Source organism: Camelus dromedarius, chromosome 8, assembly GCF_036321535.1.
Source record: "Camelus dromedarius isolate mCamDro1 chromosome 8, mCamDro1.pat, whole genome shotgun sequence".
Classification (NCBI taxonomy): domain Eukaryota; kingdom Metazoa; phylum Chordata; class Mammalia; order Artiodactyla; family Camelidae; genus Camelus; species Camelus dromedarius.
This window is the reverse complement of record NC_087443.1, coordinates 20385619-20409359: the sequence shown is the minus strand read 5'-3', so window position 1 is coordinate 20409359 and position 23741 is coordinate 20385619. Positions and strand designations below refer to the sequence as shown.

The window sequence follows — 23741 nt, the reverse complement described above, 5'->3', positions numbered from 1 at the left end:
TCCTGAACTTAGAGGGAAAGTAACCAGTTTCTTACAATTAAGTGTGTTAACTATAGGGGGTGTTTTGAGGGGGAGGGGGTAGATAGTTTTCTGAGAGTTTTTATCATGAATGGGTATTAGATTTTATCAGATGCTTTTTCTTCTTCCATTGATATGATCATATGATGTTTCTTCTTTAGCCTCTTGGTGTGATGTGTTGCATTTATAGATTTTAGAACCAGCTTTGCATTCCTGAAATAAATCCCCCTTTGATGTGGTATAGAATTCTTTTTATTCATTGTTAGATTTGATTACAGATATTTTGTTGAGAATTTTGCATCTGTGTTCGTAAGAGATATTGCTCTATAGTTTTCTTGTAATGTATCTGATTTGGTATTAGGATAATGCTGCCCTCATAGAATAAGTTAGGGAGTGTTTCCTCTGCTTCTGTTTTCTGAAAGATATTATAGACAATTGATTTTTTTTTTCTCTTAAATGTTCACTTAAAAGTGAACCATTTGGTCTTGGTGTTTTTAATTGATGTTTAATAACTACTGATTCAGTTTCTTTAATAGGTGTAGACCTATTCGGATTATCCATTTCTCTTTATAGGAATTTTGGTAGATTATGTCTTTCACAGAATTGGTCCATTTCACTTCAGTTATCAAATTTGTGGGTACAGAGTTTTTCATAATAGTCCTTTATTATCCTTTTAATGTATATGCAATTAGTAGATGATCCCTCTTACATTTTTTATATTAGTAATTTGTGTCTTCTCTCTTTTTTCCTTTCTTAATCTAGCTATGTGTTTATCGATTTTGTTTATATTTTCCAAAAAAACAGCTTTGGTTTTTGTTGAGTTTTTTCCTCTGTTGTCTTATTTTCAATTCTATTGATTTCTGCTCTGATCCTTGTTATTTTTTCTTTTGCTTGTTTTAGGTGTCAGTATTCTCTTTAATACTCAAATTGTCCCAGATTTGGCCAGTGGGAATTTCTTTAGGTGACTACTCTGACAGTTTGATCTGACCTGAATGTCCATTGAGTGCTTCCCGGCTTCCTGGCCAAATACGATGTCTGTGTTTCAGCTTGAACTTATCCTGCCTCAACCTGGAACACTCCATTTCTTTAGAAAATTAGTTTCCGTCTTAATTTTATATGATTGTTCATTTCTTTCATTCAAGTTTTGAACCGATATGCCTCACAGGATCTGTCTGCCTTTTTGCTTTTTTCTGGTAGTCTGTAGAACAGCTGAGGCCTCCTGTCAATGCTAGTACTCAGGGTATCCTTCCTTACTTCAAAAACAGAACATTTTTCGGTTCAGTTTATCTGGACATAAACATAGAGCCATAGTCTTCTATGAGGTCTCTGAAGGTGATTTGTCCTTTGGCAGTTTGGACTCCTGCTGTATGAGAGATAATTGAACACCATACTGCTATACCCTTTTAAGGAGCTAGAAAATTGAGTATACAGTATTCTGAATGATCTGATTTGGCTTTTCTGCATCTCTACAATTATTTCATCATTTATTTTTAAAGTGTTTGAACTTCAGGGGTTTGTTACTTTTTCTTTAACAAATATTTACTGTGTGCCAGCACTTTACAAATATAAACCCACAATTTAATCCTTCTAACAACCTTGTAGGTTGTATTATTTATTATTCTACTCTCTCCTCCATTTTACTAATGGGGGAATTGAGGCAGGTGAACTTAAGTAAATTGCCCAGGATGATGGGGCCAGAATCTGAATCCAGACAATCTGCTCCAGAGTCTGAGCTTTAGTCACTGGCTTTGTGCTGCCTTTCCTCCGCTAGTTAAGCAGAAGAGTTGTTTGTGATTCAGCACCATGTTCCCCTTCTTCTCATGTTAATTACAGCATAATGGGTGGCACTTGTACTACCATAATGCCTTGGTGTGCAGGCACCAGTTATTTAAGTAATAGAGTTTTGAGATTCCTAATTAGAAGAATTCAAAGCTTTGTATTGCATTGCTCTGAGTTATTGGCCCTTTGCTGCAATTATTTTTGTCCAAGAGACAAACATTTTCATGAATAGTGATAAGGTCCAAAAAGATTGAGGTCTCATTTTTTTTAAAGTTTATTAAATCCATTTAGAGTATGAATTTTAAAGTACTGTATTTTGTGGTGTTATAAAATCAAAAGAGAGTAAGTGAGAACACTTCAGAAGGTACAGAGAGATAAATATTTGTAATGAATTTATTGATGTACATAGTTCCTGCTTTCACTGTATAGGGATGATTATTTTATAAGAAGAACGTAATTTAGTGGAAATCCTAGGTTCTTAGATCAGAATTCTAAGTTCCATCCTTTGATAGGTTAACATGGAGTCCACTGCATTCTATTTCCTGGAATCCTTTTCTTCTTATTCTCTCCCTCCTTGTAAATACTAAGGCCTGCTGGTTCCTTAAGGTCAGAGCACACTCCCATTGAAAAGAATATTATCCACTGCTAATGAGAGGAAGAGAGTAGTGGGAAGCATTTTTTTGTTTATTTTTTTAAAAATCAAATGCATACACGTATAGAATATTGGGAAAAATAAAGATCAAAATTACAATAATATTGCTAGTATTATTTTGGTGTATTTCTTTCCATGTATTTTGTGCATGTGAGAGAGAGATTATATATGTTTATACACATGGGCTCACACATGCATGTATACGTTTGTAAGCCATCCAAAAGTAGTTAGTATGTATTAATTGGAGACTAGAGTAGTGATAACTGCTTTGATTTGATTAGGGGTAGAGCCTAAAGAAATATGTTTTGCTTAAAAGAAATATGCCCTTAACAGAGTAAGAATTTTTATTGAAGAAGAGATTTACAACATTAGTTTCTATACCTTAGCCATCTCTTAACTTTATTAATGGAAAATATAGGAAGGCATTGTAAGAGTTCCATGAAGTCAGACTGTTTTCATAGCAATACTAACATGCTGTTTGCCTTTTTCACGCTTATTCTCAAGAGTTTTTCAGAGGCCATGTAACCTTACCTGTGATGTGGTAACAAAGTGTTAGAAGTTCATAAGAGAATAGAGCTGTCTGAAATTAACCCAGACAGGAAAACAGATTTGTAAAAATGTAAAACAGAGGCACTCTTCTCACTAGAGTTTTTTTAAAAATAGTTATTTTCCAACAAAATACTAGTTATATTAACATGTAATAGGTTCATTATTGTCATTTTAAAATACGTTTTAAAAATTTAAATGCTCAGTTTAATGTTTAATATAGTAAACGCTGATAGATTCAACCCCCCAAAATAAAAGTTCTATGGGATCCTCAATAATTTTAAAGGGTTTAAGTAGTCTTGAAACCAAAAAGTTCGAACTGCCACATTATATAATACAAAAAAAAAAATTTGTTAGTATCACTGCCTGTCTTACTGGAAGAATCTTGGGAAGCTGCCAAGGCTCCCAGGAACAGGTAGAAGTTTTCCAAAATTTTAATTTGAATTTGAAAGTTGGTTTTTTTTTAGGGGAGAGGTAATTAGGTATATGTTTATTTATTTATTTTAATAGAGGTACTGGAGATTGAACCCAGGACCTCATACATGCTAGAGCAAACACTCCACAACTGAGCCATACCCTCCTCTCTGAAGGTTTGAATTTTATCATTGGTGGTAAATACTGTCATTTGTTTTCCTTGAAGTAATAAGCACTCTGTTCATTTTCAAGAGAACGTCTTCTGGATACTCTAGTCCAAATAATAGTTCGTCCATTTCTTTCAAGTAAAAATGGTAGTGATCCATGGAAAAGTGGCTCACAGCTCAAATAGTTGCACAGGTGCTTTTTTTTTTCAGGTAACAGTTATTTTTCAGTATACAACAGAAGTGCTTGTGTTTACTTCCTGTCTCATTAAACAGGTAATTTAGATCTTCCTCTTTTATACTGCACCAAAATTCAACAATTTAACTGCAGTGTGAAATCTGAAACCATATAAATAAAATTTTCTTGCTCTGTTGTATTAAAATCCATTGATCTATCTTGCATTTAAATGAATTTTTTGCTCATGCATTGATAATTTGGAAAATACTGGTTGAATGAGGTCTGCAAATCTTCTAAATGTTTATATATTTGATTATACCACCATTGCCATTGGGTATTATGAGAACTCGAAGGCCATCACCAAAACCCCAATTGTGTCATGTATTGGAGGGTCAAAATTTATACAATTAATATTTGGGAGGAAAAAATCAATAAAATTGTTATCTGTAGTCAGACTAAACAATATAAAAAGAAAGGAATCACAGATTATCAATATCTAGAGTAAAAGAGGGATATCATAACATATCCTAAAGGACTATTATAAACATTTAACAATAATAATTTAGGTGAAATGGACAAGTTCTTTTTTTTTAATTGGAGTCTAATTATTTCACAATGTTGTATCAATTTCTGATGTACAGTATAGTAGTTCAGTCATACATATACATACATATATTCGTTTTCATATTCTTTTTCATTATAGGTTACTACAAGATACTGAATATAGTTCCCCGTGCAATATGGTAGAAACTTGTTTATCTATTTTATATATAGTAGCTAGTATCTGAAATCTCAAACTACCAATTTATCCCTGCCCACCCCCTTTCCCCGCTGGTAACCATAAGTTTGTTTTCTGTGTCTGTGAATCTATTTCTGTTTTATAAATAAGTTGTTTATTTTTGTTTTTTTTTTTTTAGATTCCACATATAATTGATAGCATATGGTATTCTTCTTTCTCTTTCTGGCTTACTTCACTTAGAATGACATTCTCCAGGGACATCCATGCTGTTTCAAATGGCATTATTTTATTCTTTTTTATGGCCAAGTAGTATTCCATTGTATAAATATACCACTTCTTTATCCAGTCATCTGTTGATGGACATTTAGGTTGTTTTCATGTCTTGGCTGTTGTGAATAGTGCTGCTGTGAACATTGGGGTGCATGTATCTTTTCGAATTAAAGTTCCCTCTGGATATATGCCCAGGAATGGGATTGCTGGATCATATAGTAAGTCTATTTTTAATTTTTTGAGGAATCTCTATACTGTTTTCAGTAGTGGCTGCACCAAACTACCTTCCCACCAATAGTATAGTGTTACCTTTTCTCTACATCCTCTCCAGCATTTATCGTTTGTGGACTTTTGAATGATGGCCATTCTGACGGGTGCGAGATGATACCTCATTGTAGTTCTGATTTGCATTTCTCTGATAATTAGCGATATTAAACATTTTTTCTTGTGCCTGTTGGTCATTTGTATGTCTTCATTGCAGAATTGATTGTTTAGGTCTTCTGCCCATTTTTGGATTGGGCAATAGAAGTAAAAGCAGAAATACACAAATGGGACCTAATTAAACTTATAAGCTTTTGCACAGCAAAGGAATCCATAAGCAAAACAAAAAGACAATCTACAGAATGGGAGGAAATATTTGCAAAAGATGAGACTGACAAGGGCTTAATTTCTAGAATATATAAACAGTTCATACAACTTAATAAGAAAAAAAGACAAATTCCTTTAAAGATAATGCATTCTCCAGACTGACAAAACAAGAAAGCTGTGTATATATTAGAGAAACTGAATTTATAATGAAAAACTTTCCCACAAGCTCTGTGGCATCACAGGGAAACACTAATTTGATGACTCCACTAGGCCTAAAGCAGTCATTCTCAAACTGTTTAAATCTTGGAATATATTTACGTAAAAATTATTGAAGATCTTAAACAGGTTTTCTTTATGTGGGCTATAGCTATCAAATTTACCTTATTAAAAATTAAAATTAATAACTTTAAAAAGCATCAATTCATTTACAAAATAATAAACCAATTACAAGTTAACGTAAATAACTTTTTAATAAAAATTAACTATTTTCCAAAAGAAAAAACAATATAATCTGTTGTGGTATCATAGGTTTCTTAGACTCTGGAAAACTCTTGTGCATTTTGTAAGAGGATGAGAGTGAAAAAGACAAATGATACGCATTTCTGTGCATATGATATGTAAGTACATTTTTGTCTTTCAGCACTTTAAAGTTGTAGCTTCCTGTCTCTGACTTGACAATTTCAGAGGAGAAGTCTGTGGTAATTTTTATCCTTGTTTCAGAATAAATTGTGGAAAGTGTTTATCTTACAGCTCCCTGGCAGTTGTCCTTTGCCTCAGACTTTGGGAGTTTTGCCTTATGCATGTGTAGATTAGCATTTGGCTAAAGACAGAAAAGGACTCCCATGCTCATTGCTGGAACACTTTCTCTGAGTGGCTCTCTTCTGTCTACTCTGCCCTCAAGATTTCGGTCACCTTTGCCTTCCTGATCTAGCTTCTCAACTCAGCAAGGCTGCTGTGCTCCATTTAGTGTGGCCGTTTCTACACAGTGGTCTGGAAAGGCCCCGGGCAGGACAGCAGAGAAACTATAAGGCTTAATTTATTTGTTTTCCTTTTTTCCCCCTTAGGGATTGAAGACCTAATCTCTCTTATCTGGTGTCTGATAGCAGTATCACGTTTTCTCCACTTTTTAGTTACTGAAAGAGGGTAAATCTGATCCCAGTACTCCACCATGCCAGAGGCAGAAGTCAGCTTTTTTAATTTTTATTTTTGGAGTTGTTTCAGGAACTATTATTTTAAAGGAAGTGAACCCCATTTAATATATAATGGGTAATATTGGACAGTGATACATTTTTTCTTTCCTTAGGAAAATCTAAATAGCTGTGGATCTGAGTTAAAACATAGTAATAGTCTTGGTAACAAAATGTAAAAATTTGTCATCCCTTAGTATCTTCAGGGATTTCCCATGGATACCAAAATCTGTGGTTGCTCGGGTCCCTTGTATAAAATGGCACAGAACAGTCAGCCCTCTGTTTCCATGAGTTCTGCATCTGCAGATATGGAGGGCCAACTGTAAAGGAAGAAAGGTTAGGTGGTTTCTAGGACATTAGCGCTTGAAGTAATAGTTTTCATTTTTCATTTGTTCACTTGGCAAATATTATCTGGTATTTCCTATATGCCAGGCACTATGCTTAGGTTTTTAGAATATAGAGTGAATAAAACAACCATTCCCTACCTTCTTGGAGTTTATAGTCTAGTGAAGGGGATTAATCGCAAAAATAAATGAACAGGTAGAACTTTGATAAATACAGTGAGAAGAACATGGCATCATAAAAGTGTATAAGGACCCCCAGTTTAGATTGAAGAGTCAGGGGAAGTTCTGAGAAGGTGACAGCTGAACTGGAATTTGAGATTTGATAGATGAGCAGGAACTCAGTAGTAAGGAGAAGGAAGTAGGTTGAAAAGGACTTGTTCAGAGCAGTCTAAGCTGAGAGGAAGCTTATGCAGAAGCTATCAAGAGAGGGCCTTGCATGTTCCAAGGAATGGAGGAAAGTTAATGTAGTGGCTGGAGAGTAGAGTACCAGGTGCTGAGACTAGGAATACTAGAAGGGGACCAGGTTTGGGTTTTGGAGATGTTGAATTGGAGATGACTTTGGAACATTCAAATGGAAATACCATGAAATGAGAGGCAAAATCAGAGTTGAAAATCCACATTTGGATCTCTTGTATTGATGTGGTAATTGCTGTGGATGTGGATGAAACTAACTGAAACAAAGGAATATGGAAAGAAAAGAGAATGCCTAGCCTTTGAGGAATTCTCCTTTTTAATGTCCAGGTACAGAGGATAATGAATCATTCAAGAAGCCAAAGAACTGATTTCTGTACACTGGGACAGTGAATTATTAAAGAAGCTACATTGTGTTAGTTTTCTATGGCTGCTTTAATACCACAAGCTTAGTGGCTTAAACCAGTAGAAATTTATATTCTCTCATAGGTCTGGAGGTCAGATGTCTGAAATTAGTATTACTAGGCTGAAATCAAGGTTTTGACAGGACGGTGCTCCCTCCAGAGACTCTTCCTGCTTCTGGTGGCTGCCACCATTCCTTGACTTGTGGCCACCCCACTCTAATCACTGGCTCTATAGTCACATTGCTTCCTCTTTTTCTGTGTCTGATCTACCTCTGTTATATGGACATTTGTGATGGTGTTTAGGGTCCACCTGGATAATCCTGGACAGTCGCATCTCAAGATCCTTAATATACTTACATCTGCCAAACCTTTATTCTGAGCTTTTAAACTACACAACACTTCTGACACCAAATATGTGGATTTTTTCCATATACCAACCAGTTCACCAACTCTCTGGACACGAAGTGGTCATCCTATAGTTCAACTCGGACACTAACGACAGGAGTTAGTGCAGATCCCACAGGTCAAGGGATCAGTCCCACAAGAGTACCCCCACTTCTGATGCCAGTTCCAAGTCTTGGCCACCCATACTTTTGACCAAATGGCTATGAAGTTGAGGTCAGGGGTGAAGAGGGTTAGTTTCTTACAGTCCCTCCTCTCAGATTTGATAATTTGCTAGAAATGGCTCTCAGAACTCAGAGAAGGACTCTTATCTACTGTTACTGGTTTATTATAAAGGGTGAAACTCAGAACAGCCAGATGGAAGAGATACATAGGGCAAGGCATGGGGGCAAGGAGTGTGCAGTTTCCATGCCCTCTCCAGGCACTGATGTGCCCTCCTCAGAACCTTGATGTGCTTACCAACCCAGAAGCTCTTTGAACCCCATTGTTTAGGGGTTTTTTGTGGAAGTCTCATTATGTGGGTACAGTTGATTAAATCATTGACCATCAGTGGTTGGCTCAGTCTTCAGCCCCTTTCCCCTCCTGGAGGTCAAGATGTGGGGCCTAAATTTCCAACCCTACAATCATGCCTTGGTTTTTCTGGCAACCATCATTCACCCTGAAGCTACTTGTGGGCCTCCACCCACCAATCATCTCATTAGTATACAAAAGACATGCTTACCGCTCCCAGGGTTTTAGGAGCTAGGTGTCAGGGACTAAATCAATTATGTATTTCTTATTGTGTCACATGAACATTCACAGGTTCCAAGAACTAGGACCTGATATCTTTGGGGGAGCATTTTTCAACCTGCCACACAAGAATGCCTCAGACATTCAATTGATCTTCTATGTCTGGTATTTCTGAGGGATCAAATTAAATGTGGATTTAAAAAGATCCCATTGGTAGTCTCAGAGAGACCTGTTTGATGGAAGCAGAAGTCATATTGGAGAATGTACAGGGTGTTTGGTAGCTAGAAGTTGCAAGACTTCTTGTTTGATAGCTTCTCTTCTATGAAGAGAAGGAAGTGATGGGGATTAAAAGTTAGAAGAGAATGAAAAAAATTTAAAATAAAAATAGAGAATAGAAAGTAATTCTGCAGAGAAAAGAACATTATTGCACACTCATTGAGGTTGATCATGAAATGATACTTGCATCTGTCTATCCTGTTGTGTTCCTTTTTCTATTTGCACTTGGGCGGGAGTATGGAGCAAGCAGACAGCTGACATTCTGTCTAGGCTGGGAATTTTATAAGACAGGAATCTAAGGAGCTTAGGGTATTCATGAAAGTTTTTTTTTAACAGGCTGGAGCATAGAATTTAAGTTGCCTAAGAAAGTAAAAGAATAAAAAAGAAGATAGATGAGTAGAAGCTACAAAATTAAGGTACTAAAATATCATCTGGGGTCAAAGAATGTTCATAATAAGCATAGTTTATAAACAAGCTTCCAGGAAGAGATAGTGGTTAGTATAGGATACCTGAACTATGTTTTCTCCAAGTGGGTCAGTTTCAGATGATGACTAAATCCCACGTAGTGATCACAGGTTAGATGAGGAGGTAGATTATTATAGATGAGGATGTCAGAAGAACTGAAAGACCATAGTTTTGGAGAGTTTGGTCTCAGGGATGTTGATATCACAGGATGATAGCAAAGCTTAGGGTAAAGGGGAAGATTTTATGGTGTGAAAGTCCTCACTGAATGTCAGGGGGCAGGGGTAGCTAGGAGACTGGTAGATCATAGCAACAAAGAGGGCAACTGGGTATTATAGCTGAGTAACATGAGCTTTAAAGGAGCAGGTTTGTATGTGTGTGTGGGGGGTCTTATAAGAGTTTGGAAAGGATAGAAGGGAACAGTGGGGAGTAAGCAAGATACCTACCTACACCACCATTTGAGAGAGCAGCATAAGAAGCGGTGGTTTGAGAGAAGATAAGATTTTATGCAAAGCAAAGAAGCAGAGTAAGTGCTTGGGGAAAATATAGGATATAGAGGAATTTGAAGCTGCAGTTATGATGGCTCCATAGAATGGTTTGGGAAAGTTAAGGAGGAGTAGAGGCCTTGGTCAGGGTCATAGAGGTATAGAACTCCATGGATGATGATGGGCATTTGGTTGGGCATTAATTTTTTTTTTTAATGAAATGAGTGAGAGCCATGATGAATTTTGTCTTATCTTTTTTTTTTTTCTTTTTTTTTTTTTTTTTTGAGATGATGGGCACTAGGCCCAGTTCCCAAAATAATTAACTAACTTGACCTGAAGTGAAAGTTGCAGTTGATTTCAGTCTTAATTTGCCTAAAAAGGCAAGCACTGAAGCTTTCATAGGTTTTTTGTTTCTACTGTTTTCAAGAGAAGACAGTAGAGAACAGGGAGTCAGAAGTAAAGGAGACAGAGAAAAGAAGACGATACCATACGTTAAAGTATATGGAAAATTTGTGCTATAAATATATCAATTAAAAATCTGGGTTATTTGATATGTGGGTTTGTAGTATTTCAGTTTCATATGGGTTACCCATGGAACATAGCTCATTTCTGGTACACCTCCAGTTTCTCCCACTTAGGATACATTTAAGGAATGTAAATTGAATATTTGGTAAAAATAGAGCAATATCAGAGCAAACAAAGATCACATGCTGTTTTGACTCTATTAGTGGGTTCTCTCAGTGACCATAATAGTTTAGCAGCAACTATAGCTGGTCACCTCTGAAAATTATTGTAAGTAAATATGGTCCAGATGAAGCTTAGTAAGTTTAGGGTAACAGATTTGCTTCTCTATATACATTTTTAAAACTGCACAGATTTTGTGAGCTGCTTTTGAGTTTACAGATTCTGGTACTATTTATAATTCCCTGTTGTCTTTATTCCTAAAGAGATACCCCCGTTTAAGATTGTTGCCAGATTGACCATCTGCTGTTGTTTCCCACTAGTCATTAGTTTTTCATCATGACTTAACCAAAGCAATTCTGTTCACTCCTGCTTTGGGGAGTTTCACATCAGGCCACTGTACAGAAACTGATTGAATATCTTGTTGGTGGCCATTTTCAGCATGCATTTCCAAGCTGGCAGACTGCTTACTGGGATTTCATTGTTGATATATTCTCTAGCCTCGCCTCACAGTGCTTAGTGCAAAGATTAGTTGTCCTGACTTGATTTGATTTAAGTTCAGAATATATTTGTTAAATGTCTTCTATAAATAAAGTAATGTGCTCAATACTTTGGAAAACTTCTGAAAAAGTTATAAAAAATTTTTCCACCCTCCAAATGCCTGCAGTCTATGGAGAGAGAACATATATATGAATTTGCCAAAATAATGTAGTTATAATTGCTGAGACAAGTAAAGTTAAAATGCTGTAGGAGTTCAGGAATTCTAGGTAAGATTGTTATATGATCATGGACGTCCCTCATTATGTCTTCTTCTCTACCTACTGAAATCCAGAGAGAGTGAGAAAACAAAATCTTGAAGCAGAAAGGTTAAAAGTTAAAAAGCAAATTTACGAGCATTTAAAAAAAGTTACAAAATTGTAAAGGAAACCAAGAATAATAGTAATATCCGATGTGGTAGAATTCAAGGCATAAAACATTAAACAGAACAGAAAGATTCTTTTTTTATTGATAGATCCTAGTGGGAGAATTTAACATACTTATCTCTGAGAGTAAAGTGTGCAGAGAATAAACAAGACCATAGGAAATGTTAGAGATTTAAATAAGCTTGTCTGGAACTCCCAGTTTCATGGCTTGATCTGATATTTTTGTGAATTCTCCACTTCATTTCTTTATGATCGACTCTCTCTCATAACAACTGGGTTCCTTCTCATTTTGGCTTGTGAGTCAGCCGGTATACAAGCCTAGGGTTCTTTGCTGTTTCCTGTTAGAAAGCTAATTCTGAATATTTTGTGAAATAAGTAAAATTACGAAGTATTTATAGAGAATAAAATGAAACAGGAACATTTCTTTGAGTCTAAGATCTGATTTTTTAAACATACACACATACACACGCCACTCTCTCTATCCAAGCCTAAGCCTGAAGAAAATACAAAAGTAAACTTAAAAATGGTGCAGTATAGACTTCTGCTTACAGAAGGATGGAATAAATGTACATTTCCCTACTACTCCTGCTAAGTACAGCTAAAATCCTGGATGTTGTGTATAAAGCAAATAAAAGACTTGGAAAAGTGAAACGAAGATAGATTGGCTTAGTCTCTCAGGACCCAAATAATAGCATGACTGTAAAAATCCTAAGTTTTCTTATGGAGTCATATATTCTAGAATAGGTATGGAGAAGCTGGCAACCCAGATATGTTTGGCACAGACAGAAGCCTCAAGAAAGGTCTATCCTCTTTAGCCAAGGATTAGGAATGGGATAGCCTAGTAAGGCAGAAAACTTTTAGATAGTAACCACTCCACTCCGGCCAAATGCACAGGAAAAAAATCCGCCTGATTAGCAGAAGCCAGGTGGGGACCTAGACTTTCTCTCTCCTCAGACATAACAAGGCAACCTCTCCCCTCCATGGTATCAGTGGAAGTCATGGGGGCGGAGGGGGCAGTAACAACGCGCTCCTCCCAGCCAGGGCACTATTAGTGAGGATCCTGAACTACCTTCACCCAGTATGAGAAGTTCCTCCTTCAGTTCCCCTCTACCAGTGGTCAGCAAAAGTCTATTGAGGAACCTGCACTTCCTTCCACCATGCCAGACAACAAGGCTGTGTCCTTCTTCCCCGACCAGAGCAGTGTCAGAAGAAGCCTGCTATCACAGGATATTTAAATAAGATCCATAGTCTCATAATATAATACCCAGGAATGCAGATTTCAGTTGGAAATATATCAAGAACCAGAAATGTTTCAACTCAAAATAGAGAAAGCAGTTAATAACACCAAGATACCACAGATGTCAGAATTATCTGACAAGGATTTTGAAGCAGCCACCAAGGAAATGTTTCAACAAGCAATTATAAACACTTGTAACAAATGAAAAAATATAAATTCTCAATGAAGGTAGAGTAAATCTCAGCAACTTTGATAAAATGAACCGATTACTCAGAAAGCACAGGCTACCACAGCTCACCCAGCATGATATGAATAATTTGAATAGCCCTAAACTATTAAGGAAATTAAATTTGTAATTTTAAAACAAAAACCAGACCTGGGTGTTTTCACTGGAACATTTTACCAGATTCTCAAAGAAGAATTCACATTATTTCTACACAATCTCTGCCAGGAAATACAAGATGAAAGAACCCTTTCTGATTCATTTATGAAACCGTTATTAACCTTGTTACCAAAATCAGACAAAGACAGTACAAAAAAAAAAAACCAAAACAAAACTGCAGACCAATATCCCTCATAAGTATAGGTGCAAAAAATTCCTTAGCAAATTACAAGTAAATATAATTCAACAATGTATAAAAAATTACACTGTGACCAAGTGGACTTTGTATCAGTCAATATAATCAACCATATTAACAGGATAGTGAAGAAAATCACATGATCGTATCCATTGTTGCAGAAAAGAAGCTTTTGACACAGTAGAACACCCTTCATGACTAAAATGCTCAGAAAACTAGGGAAAAGGAGAAACTTCCTCAATTTGATAAAGAACGTGTACAGAAAACATACAGTTAAAGCCAGACTTGTTAAAAAAACTGAATACTTTCCTCCTGTGATTGGGAACAAGGTGGTAAGGATGTCCATTCTCACAGCTCTTGTTCAGCATAATATTGGAAGTTTCAGCCAGCCCAATGTGATGGAGAAAAAACAAGTGTACAGATTGGAAAGAGAGAAATGAAACTGTTCCTGTTTGCCTATGACATAATCATAAGTGTAGGAAATCCCAAGAAAGCTGTGAAAAGACCTGTAGAGCTAGTAATTGAGTTCAGCAAAATGGCAGGGTATGATACTAACATACGAAAATCAGTTTCTATACTCTACCAAAGAACATGTGGAAACTGATATTAAAAATTTAATACCATTCGCAGTTGCTCCAAAAAAAAAAGAAATACTTAAATATGAACCTAACAAAACATTTATAGGACTTGTATACTGAAAACTCTAAAATACTGATGAAAGAAATCTAAGACCTAAATAAATGCAGAGACAGTTTATTCAATAGATTGGAAGACTTCACATAGTATAGAAATCTCTTTTCCCAAAATGGACATACAAGTTTAACAAAATTCCTATCAAAATCTCAGGAAGGTATATTTTTAGGTGTAGACAAAATTATTCTAAAATGTGTATGGCAAGGCAGAGGAAGTAGAGTAGCTAAAACAATTTGAAAAAAAGAAGAATGAAATGGGGCAAATCACTCTCCTCAATTTCAAGACTTATTATATAGCTAGCATAATCAAGACAGTGTGGTATTGGCAGGCAGTTAGACAGTGGAACAGGCCTGAAAGCCAGAAATAGCTCCACACAATTGAGGCTAATTGATTTTTGATAGAGATGCAGAAGACAGTGGAGGAAGGATAGTCTCTACAACAAATAATGCTGGCACAATTGGATATCCATAGGCAAGCAGATGAAAAAAAGCTAAATGAAGGCATAAGGTCTCTGAGAAATTAATTGTGTGACGCTTAAACTGGCTTTTATCCAGAGGGCATTTGCAAAACCTGGTAAACTTGAGTTTCCTTTCCTCAGCCTCAGGAAGCACTGAGGAACAAGAGGAAATAGTAAGGTCTTTCTGAGATGATAAATCTAATAAGTCATCCTCTTCCCCTAAAAGCTGAGCCTCAGAGGGTTAAACTAGAAATCCCCACCAATCCCACCATCCTTCATGACTGTGAGGGAGATTAATTTTCTCTATGCTTCTCAGTTTTTAATATGCAGCAGAATCCTCTGGAGGGTTGTTCAACACAGATTGCTAGTTTGACATCCCCAGAGTTTATGATTCAGTAGGTATGGGGTGAGACCTGAGAATTCACATTTCTAACAAGTTCCTAGGTCATGATGATTTTTTCTGGTTGGGGACCACACTTCAGAAATCATTAGTGTAGATATGTGGGTGCAAGATTATTGTTGAGAATTTTCAGCAGTGGATGCTTATGTGGTTTGCAGTTTGAATTTAGCACCACCTAGGTGATCTAAAAAAATTTCCCTAAGATATTGAATTTACTCTCATAATGGTAGTGATCATACTATGAATGTGTCTCCAAGCTCTTAGCATATACAGATTCTCATTGGAGAAACTCATCTCTATCCCAGGGCTGAAAGTTTTCCTGGAAATAAAATTCGAAGTAAGTAGATCAACTGACAGTCAAAAATAAAAACACACAGAAACTAAGTAAGAACCATGAGCAGGAGACAGCAGGAGATCTGCTAGGAAGTAAGAGTAACCAGACATCGAATGTAAACTAACTGCTTAATACGTTTAAAGACATGTTGAAAATATGTCCCAAGGTTAAGAAACTGTAAAGAATATCCCCAAAATATTTCTTTTAAAAAGCAGCTGGAATTTACAGAGTTGAAAATCATACTAACTTAACTTTTAAAAAGTCCTTAATAGATGGATGTAACCACTCATGTAAACTTGATGAGGGCAGTAATGAACTGAAAGAAACATCTGAAGAAATTACCCTGCATGTATTCAAGAGAAACAGATGAGAACTATGAACGGGAAGTTGAGAACTATCTAAGAATAAGCATTTACTTGAATTGGCCTTCCATAAGAGAAAATGGGAACAGTTAACAGGTGAAACGATGATGGTTAAGAATTTTGTACAACTCATTAACGATGCTAACCTGTGCATTTCAAGAATCACAAGAGCCCAAGCTGGTTAAATAAAAGGAAGTTCTCACTTAGCTTTGTTACAGTGAAACAGCAGAACATCAAAGACAAAGATCTTAAAACTATCTAGAGAGGGAAGAGAGATTTACCTTCAGTGGTGTCACACCCAGAAGACACTGGAATGGAAATAAAAGGAAAAAACAATCTAGAATTCTACACCAAGGGAAAAGGTTAAGGGGAAATTCAGACACTTCAAACAGACAATCGGGAAGTCTTCACGAAAGGAAATTTTGAAAAGTGTACTCTAGGTAGGAGGAAGGTGATTCTCAAATGAAAGTACTCAATGTACGAAGGCTTGAAAAGAACATGAAGTAATAAATACTGTGGTAAATCTAAACAAGTAATTTGTATAAGACAGTAATTGTGTCCATGAGCTTCTTAAAGGAGAGTTAGTATATATGCCAATAATAATATATGTTAAAGAGGGATGAATATCAGCTTTAGGTATTCTAAGTTACTTGTTGGTGAGGAGAGTAAAGATACACAACTTCTCAGAATCTGAATTAATCAGCATGTATGTTATAATAAAGATTAGCACCTGAAAGAAACAGAAGGAATAACTTCTGACATAGTGTAGGAAATGGGATAAGGAAAAGAAAAGCATGAAATTCAAAGGAAAAAAAAGATAGTTTACAGAATAAGTAGAAAATATAAAATGGTGGACATAAATCCAAATATATCAGTAAATATTAAATATAAAATATATTATGCCATTAATTTTGAATGTCAGACTGGATTTTAAAAATTCAATTATGCAGTTTACCCCCACCCCCACCCAAAAAAAAGGAGAGTGTAAGAAAGCTGAAACTGAAAGGACGCAGAAAGATTCATCATGCAAACACTAATGTAGATCTTTAAGGCGAAAAACTTTACTAAAGATAAATTGGGTGGTTTCAACTTAATAGGAAAATAAAGCAATTCTAAATTTTATATACCTGCTACTGTGGCCCCAATTATATATTTTGGGGTCACAGTAGCAGGTATATAAAAGGTATATAAGGTATATATAAGGCCAAAAAAATGCAAGGAGGAAAAAAGATGAATCTATAAGAATAACCTGAGAGTTTTCAGCTTTCTCAGTAGTGGATAGAACAAGTAGATAAAACATTGACATAAAACTTGTTTATAGTATCCTTTTTTATCTGTTTCATGTCTGTAGCATCTGTAGTCACATCCATTTTTTTTCACCACTCATATTGGGAGTTTCGTGCCTTTTTTGCTAGTCTCACCAGAGATTTATCAATTTTCTTTTAATTTTCAAAAAACTTAAAGTACACAACATAAAATTTAGCATTAGTCACATTGAGTACAATTACAGTACCATTATATAGTTCAGGACATTTTTATCACTCCAAAAGGAAGCCGTGTACCCATTAAGTAGCCATTCCTCATTCTCCCCACTCCAGCTCCTGGCAACCGCTTACCTGCTTTTTGTCTGTATGGATTTGCCTATGCTGGATATTTCACATTAATGCAACCATTTAATAAGTGCCCTTTTTTGATTGATTTCTTTCACTTTCCAATATGTTTTCAGTTCAAGTCATTTCTGTTGTAGTATGTGTGAGTACTTTGTTCCTCTTTATGTCAGAATAACATTCCATTGTATGTATATAGTGCATTACAACATTTTGTTTATTCATTCATCAATTGCTGGACATTTGGATTGTTTCTACCTTTTGGCTATTGAGAATAGTGCTGTTATAAACATGGGTGTACACGTTTTTGTTTGAGCACGTATTTGCAGTTCTTTGGTTATATGCCCAGGACTGGAATAGCTGGGTCACATGAAAATTCTATGTTTAACTTATTGAGGCACCTACCAACCTGCTTTCCACAGCAGTTGCACCATTTTACATTCCTGTTAGCAATATACAAGGCTTCTAATTTCCCCACATCCCTGCCAACAAACACTTGTTATTGTCTGTCTTGTTAATATAGCTAGCCATCTTGATGGATATGAAGTGGTATTTCATGGTTTTGATTTGCATTTGCCTGATGATGTTCAGTGATGTTGAGTGTTCATGTGCTTCCTAACCATTTGTATATCTTATTTGGTGAAATACTTTTGCTTATTTTTTTAATTAGGTTTTTTATTTTTTTGTTGTTAAATTGTAAGAGTTCTTTATATATTCTGAATCCTAAACCTTTGTCAGATATGAGTGGCAAATATTCTCTCCTGTTTTATGAGTTGTCTTTTTACTTTCTTGATAATTTCCTTTGATGTACAGAGTTTTTAATTTGGGTGACGTCCAGCTCATCCTGTTGTTGTTGCTGCTGCTGCTGCTGCTGCTGCTGCTGCTGCTGCTGCTGCTGCTGCTGCTGCTGCTGCTGCTGCTACTTGTGGTTTTGGTGTCATATCTAAAAACCCATTGCCAAGTCCAGGATCAAGAAGACAAACTCCCCACCCTTATGCCGTACCATATTGTTTTGATTACTGTAATTTTGTAGTATTTTGAAAATGTGAATCCTCCAACTTTTTCTGTTTGTCTTTTAAAAAAATCCAGCTCTTGGTTTTGCCATTCCCTGTACTGTTTGTTTTATCACTTTGTGCTCCCATCTCATCTTCATTATTTTCTTCATTTTACTGTGTATGCTTAAGTTATTTCACTGTTCTTTTTCTAACTTTCTTGGATTAATATTTGGTTTATTAATTTTTACTTTTTAAAAAGTACCTTTTAAGGGTATAGCTTTCCATCAATATACTATATAACTGTATCCCACAAGTTTTAATTTTTTTCATTAACTCAATTATGGATGTCACTTTTAGTAGTTTTTTGTTTATAATTTACTGTTCCATGCAGATGTTTTTAGTTTTGTCATTCTTTTCCAAGCCTGTTACATAGGCTTTAACAGATCAACTGGAAAAAGACTTCAAAAAGAGAAAAACTAAAAAGTAAGTAAATACCCTGGAAAAGCATAAGCAAATGTGTATGAGAGATTCCAACAAGAATGTTTATAGGAGCACTTTTCATCATAGCCCAAAATTGGAAACAGCCTAAATATATCCATCAACGGTAGATTGGTTTAAAAAACTGGTATATTCATACAGTGCAATGCCTTTCCACAGACACACACACACATCACAGTTATAACATCAAGTGAAAGCAAACCACCAAAGAATATACGCACAATGGTTTCTTTTGTATGAAATTCAGTAAGAGGCAAAACTGAAAAATGTAAGTGGGTTAAATACCTAGATTATGAAGCTGTATAAAGAAAATCAAAGGAATGGTTTTCACATACTTTAGGATAAATGTTACTTCTTGTGGATGAGAGAGAAGGATGGTGTTGGGGAGGAATTTCAAGGATCCTGGTAATGGGTGGCAGTTACACTGACATTCACTTTATTTTTTTAAGTGTGTCTAATACATTTTTTGATATATAATAAATTTCATAGGATGAATTCTTTGTAATTTCTGAACCAGTAAATCTATAATCTTGATGAAGTGGTAAATCTATAATCTTGATGAGTGGTTGATTTTTTTTTTAAAGGGAAATACAAATAACCAAAGTAGGATCAAAAGAAATGAGAGACGTGAATTGATAAATATTATGGAAGTGGTATCAGGCTAGCTGCTTTTATATGTGAGGTGGAAATCTGACCCACTTTTTAAAAACTGCTCAACTTTTGTATTGTATAACTGTTAAGATGCCACCACCTGATCACATTACGGAGATCTCAAAATTGTCACGTCAGCCAGTCTTGTCATCTTCCTGCTTTTCCCGTGTTGCCTGTCTATTCCAGTGGACTCCCTGAGTTGACTTCTGATTACCACCGCGCTTACTTTATAATGTTTTCATTTTCTCAAGTTCCAAAGCTCTCCCTCCACTTCCAATCTCATACTGCTCCACAGGACCTCGTGTTGTTTTTTCAGTGCTGGAACAGATGCCACTGAAAGTGGATCCTTTCAACCTACCTTTCCCTCTTTGCTGGAAGAGGAGTCATGGGAGATCTTAAGTGAGCTGGGGCTGTCATAACCCTAACTGGATGGGAGTCCCCAGGCAGAATGTTGGCATCATCATTTTCTTCATTTAGTTCCATAGAAATTCACTCTATTCCGGTTCCCTTTTCTTCTTTCAATCAAGAGGCTGAGTCTCCTTGTTTTTACTGCCTGTAGCCCTTTCTCAGAACTTTGTAGTTGGTAGGAAATTTTTCTTATCTTCTATAATGGCCTTTTACAAATTTACATGTAGTCTGATGGTTATATAGTTTCAAGAAAAATATCATGAGGAGTAGTGTTTGCTTTTAGTATTCATCTTTAATTGTCCATGAACTCTTGAGTTCCACCTGGACAAATCTGTCACCACTTTATCCTTCATCTTTTCCCAGTACTACTGCTTAGGTCTCTACTATCTTTTATAATTGTAATTTACTGTTCCTCCAAACATATACCTTATTACTGTTTTTATAGAAGAGATTGGGACAATAGGACATTTTTCTTACAGAATTAAACTTACTTTTTCCCCTTATCCACTAGATGGCTCAAGTGCACCACTTTGTCAGCTCATATAGACATTTACTTGCTTTGCCTGTGATTTCTGCTCTCTGATTACTGCTTGCTTTTAAGTTGTTTGGATGACATCTTATCTGGACCAATCATTCCAACTTACATGTATGTGATGTCAAGTTTCCCCACATTTTCTGATTATTTACAAATATCTGAAAAGCAGCTGAAGTGTTCCTTATATAAAACAGTGTATTGCAATGCTTAGATTTTATTTTTTCCTTTCAAGAGCGGTCTTGGACTTGAGTTCACTTGCCAGTAATCTGTATATAGATTCCCTCAAACTGGGCATACAGTTATTAACTCATTCTTTTTTTCCTGGCTCATAGTCGTTTTGCAGAATATGGTGATACTTTAGGAGTTTTTGAGGCACGTTATGGCTGTTCGCTTCAGTTCAGTAGCAGTGTTTATTGAGTGTCCATTGTCTGATACTGTCCTATTAGTAAATACCAGATGAATAAACAGAACATGTTTATCAGTATGGAGCCTACCGCATTAATTTTTTTCCTTGAATTTCTGAAGCCAGGTGATTGGTAGAATGAAATGGCTGATGGAGGTTATGTTTGTAATCAATTATGTGTACTGTAGGAGGAGAATTTTATCTCTTTTTTACATTGTCCTTGTTGATACACATGAAAACAAGAATTTTAAAACTGTATTCTTTAGAAATATTTTATGCTCACGGTTAGTTATTTTGAGTTGTTAAGTGAAAAGGAAAGGGAACTGAGATTGGCTGAATGCTTATCATGTGCCAGCTCAGTGTATTATTATTTAATTTGATTCTTCCAGTAACCTGGAAGACAAATAAAAATATCTCCATTTTATGGATGAAGAAACTGAGGAATCAAATGGGTTAAGTAAGTTGCCCAGGATCAGCGAGCTAGTATGTTTTGAGACCAAATTTGGATCCATATCGTATACCTTCTTTAAAGCTCTCATTCTTTACAGGCGTCTGTGTAGTATCCTGGGAAGATGATGCTTGCTTCCAGAAAGGGAACCTGGCCTTTTTGAATATACAGGCTTGCTTTTATTCTTTTACTAAAAAAAAAAAAAAAAAATTTCCTGAAGTGTCAGAACCATTTTTGATAATTACCTTTACTGGTTGGATACTTCCATATGCTAAAGGCAGAAAACTCCAAGCAATGGATTGATTGATTGCCTTTGAAAATTGATTTTTTTTTTAAGATCTTTGATGTAAAAAAGTGTTCTTGACAAATTAGAACGATCAGTCATACTGTCTTTTGACAGATAACCTTAGAATAATAGTAAACTTTGTATAAAATTTGATTTATCCAGAGAAGCTGTTTACTTTTAATCTTATTCTTCAAGCATTGTCTGTGCATATGTATATGTATATACTTAGTTTACCCATGGTAGTAACTATGAATTACTTTTGTCAGTTTGAAAACATAGTATATGATTTAAGGGAAAATAGCAAGTTATTGATATAAAAATGCACAAAGTATTAACAGTATTGTAACTAGATAACAGTTTGTTTCTTTTCATAAAACTCCTTTGTATTCTCTGTTGTTTAAGGGTTTTGCAGCTAAATTGTGTAAAACAGGAAATAAGATCATTATCCAAGGTTCTTAAAGAATCAAGACTACAATAAAGTAAAACAAGCAATTAAAAAACTTATTAAAAGGGAGTACTTGATTTCTCTATGACTGTAGTATCATTTTTCTTGGCTCTGTAGTCTTTATACTTTTTCACTGTCTCAGTAAACAATCGTTACGTACATATCCTTCAAAGTTGATATTGTACTTTCACAACTATTAAGAAAAATAATTAGTGCTGTTGATTTGAACTCACTGATACCATTTTGTATCATCAGATTTCAGTTAAATAATGCCGTCTTCCCATGATCGTAAGTAAATTTATAACTTTCATGTCATCTTGTAAATCATCCACACACTGCCTGGATATACAGAGATTTTTTTCTCTTTTTATATATTGTCAGGTGTTGATAATATTATTACCATATTTACAAAATGTTGCCTTGTGTGGAAATTCCAAAACTTTACCAGTTCTTGATAATCAGAATAATGATAAACTAAAGAGCTTATTTCATCTTTTTGAGGGAAATGTAACAGTTATTCATCTGCCTATAGAATCTTTGGCAAGGGTATTTTTTAAAAATATATTGAATTCCTAGCCATTTTGTTGTTGATAGCTCTGTATCTAAAAGGTATTTTAGGTATGAATATAAGCAAGGAACTTTCAGTTGTCAGGGAACGAGCATGTTCAATGAGTTACATTTGTGGTATGACAACTGGATAATAATTACATCTTGTTGAATCAACTCCATCCAAATCTTAATTGCATATTGTATTGTTTAGTCACTTCCTGATTCAATGAGAAGTAGCAATATGTAATATTTTAATAGGTAGCAGTTCTACTTCATAGCTTGCAGAATGTCCTTGGTGAATAAAGAAAGTCCACAAAAAATACAAAACAGAAGAAGAGAATTCTTTGAGAATACTTGTCTGTTTCCTGTAGTTTGATGTGACTGTGAGTGAATGTCCTCATGTAATAAGAGAGCCCTAGGTATATTATAATGTTTAACCCACTATAACTTACTCTTAGTTGAAAATCAGCAGGTTTTTAAAAACACTTTTCAATATATATTTTAATTCTCTATGTCTTATACATATCATTGATTTGTTATTTTGACTTTTTTTTTACTGTGGTCCATAGGAGAAAAATTTATTGTGACACAGTACACATTTGTGTTTATGTGTGAAATAAGTAAAAGTTTCACAAATACTTATTAACATGTGAGCTATACTCTGATATTCTCTATTCTGTTTCATTTAAGAAAAAATTCGAATCCACTAAATTGATTTCAGTGACACATCAGTGAGTTAGAACTCATAGTTTGGAAAACACTGCCATTTCAACTGAATGATTAGAAGGTGTTAGTTAGTCCAAGAGCCATCTGAGGTACCAAGCCCACAAAGAAAACTTTAATATCGATTGAGATACTGTGGTTATTTGTGCACAGCTCCAGTTAAGACCATTGTAGTTAATAGAAAATACATTTCAAGTTTAGAGAGATGTCATTAACTAGGATAAAAGATTGATCCTTGGTAATGAAAACATTCTAAATGTGGAAAGTCTACATTGTAGACAAATGCAATTTAATTAATTATAAGCAACCATGATTATTATCATGTTTGGGAGCATTAGTATATTAGTTATTTTATTTATATTGAATTCTTTGCATGTTTTATCTTTGTTTAAACAAGAAACTTGACTTTTCTTGGTTGACATGAAAGTTTACAGTTAGGAAGGGGATCAAGACGGCAGAGTAGGAAGACCTTGAACTCTC

At 35.3% G+C, this 23741-nt stretch overlaps 1 protein-coding gene across 4 annotated transcripts in view; it reads left to right on the top strand.

The window, feature by feature from the left end:
• MAPK8 (mitogen-activated protein kinase 8) overlaps positions 1 to 23741 on the top strand; it is a 91845-nt gene that overhangs the window by 16541 nt on the left and 51563 nt on the right. The gene's annotated exons all lie outside the window — the stretch shown is intronic.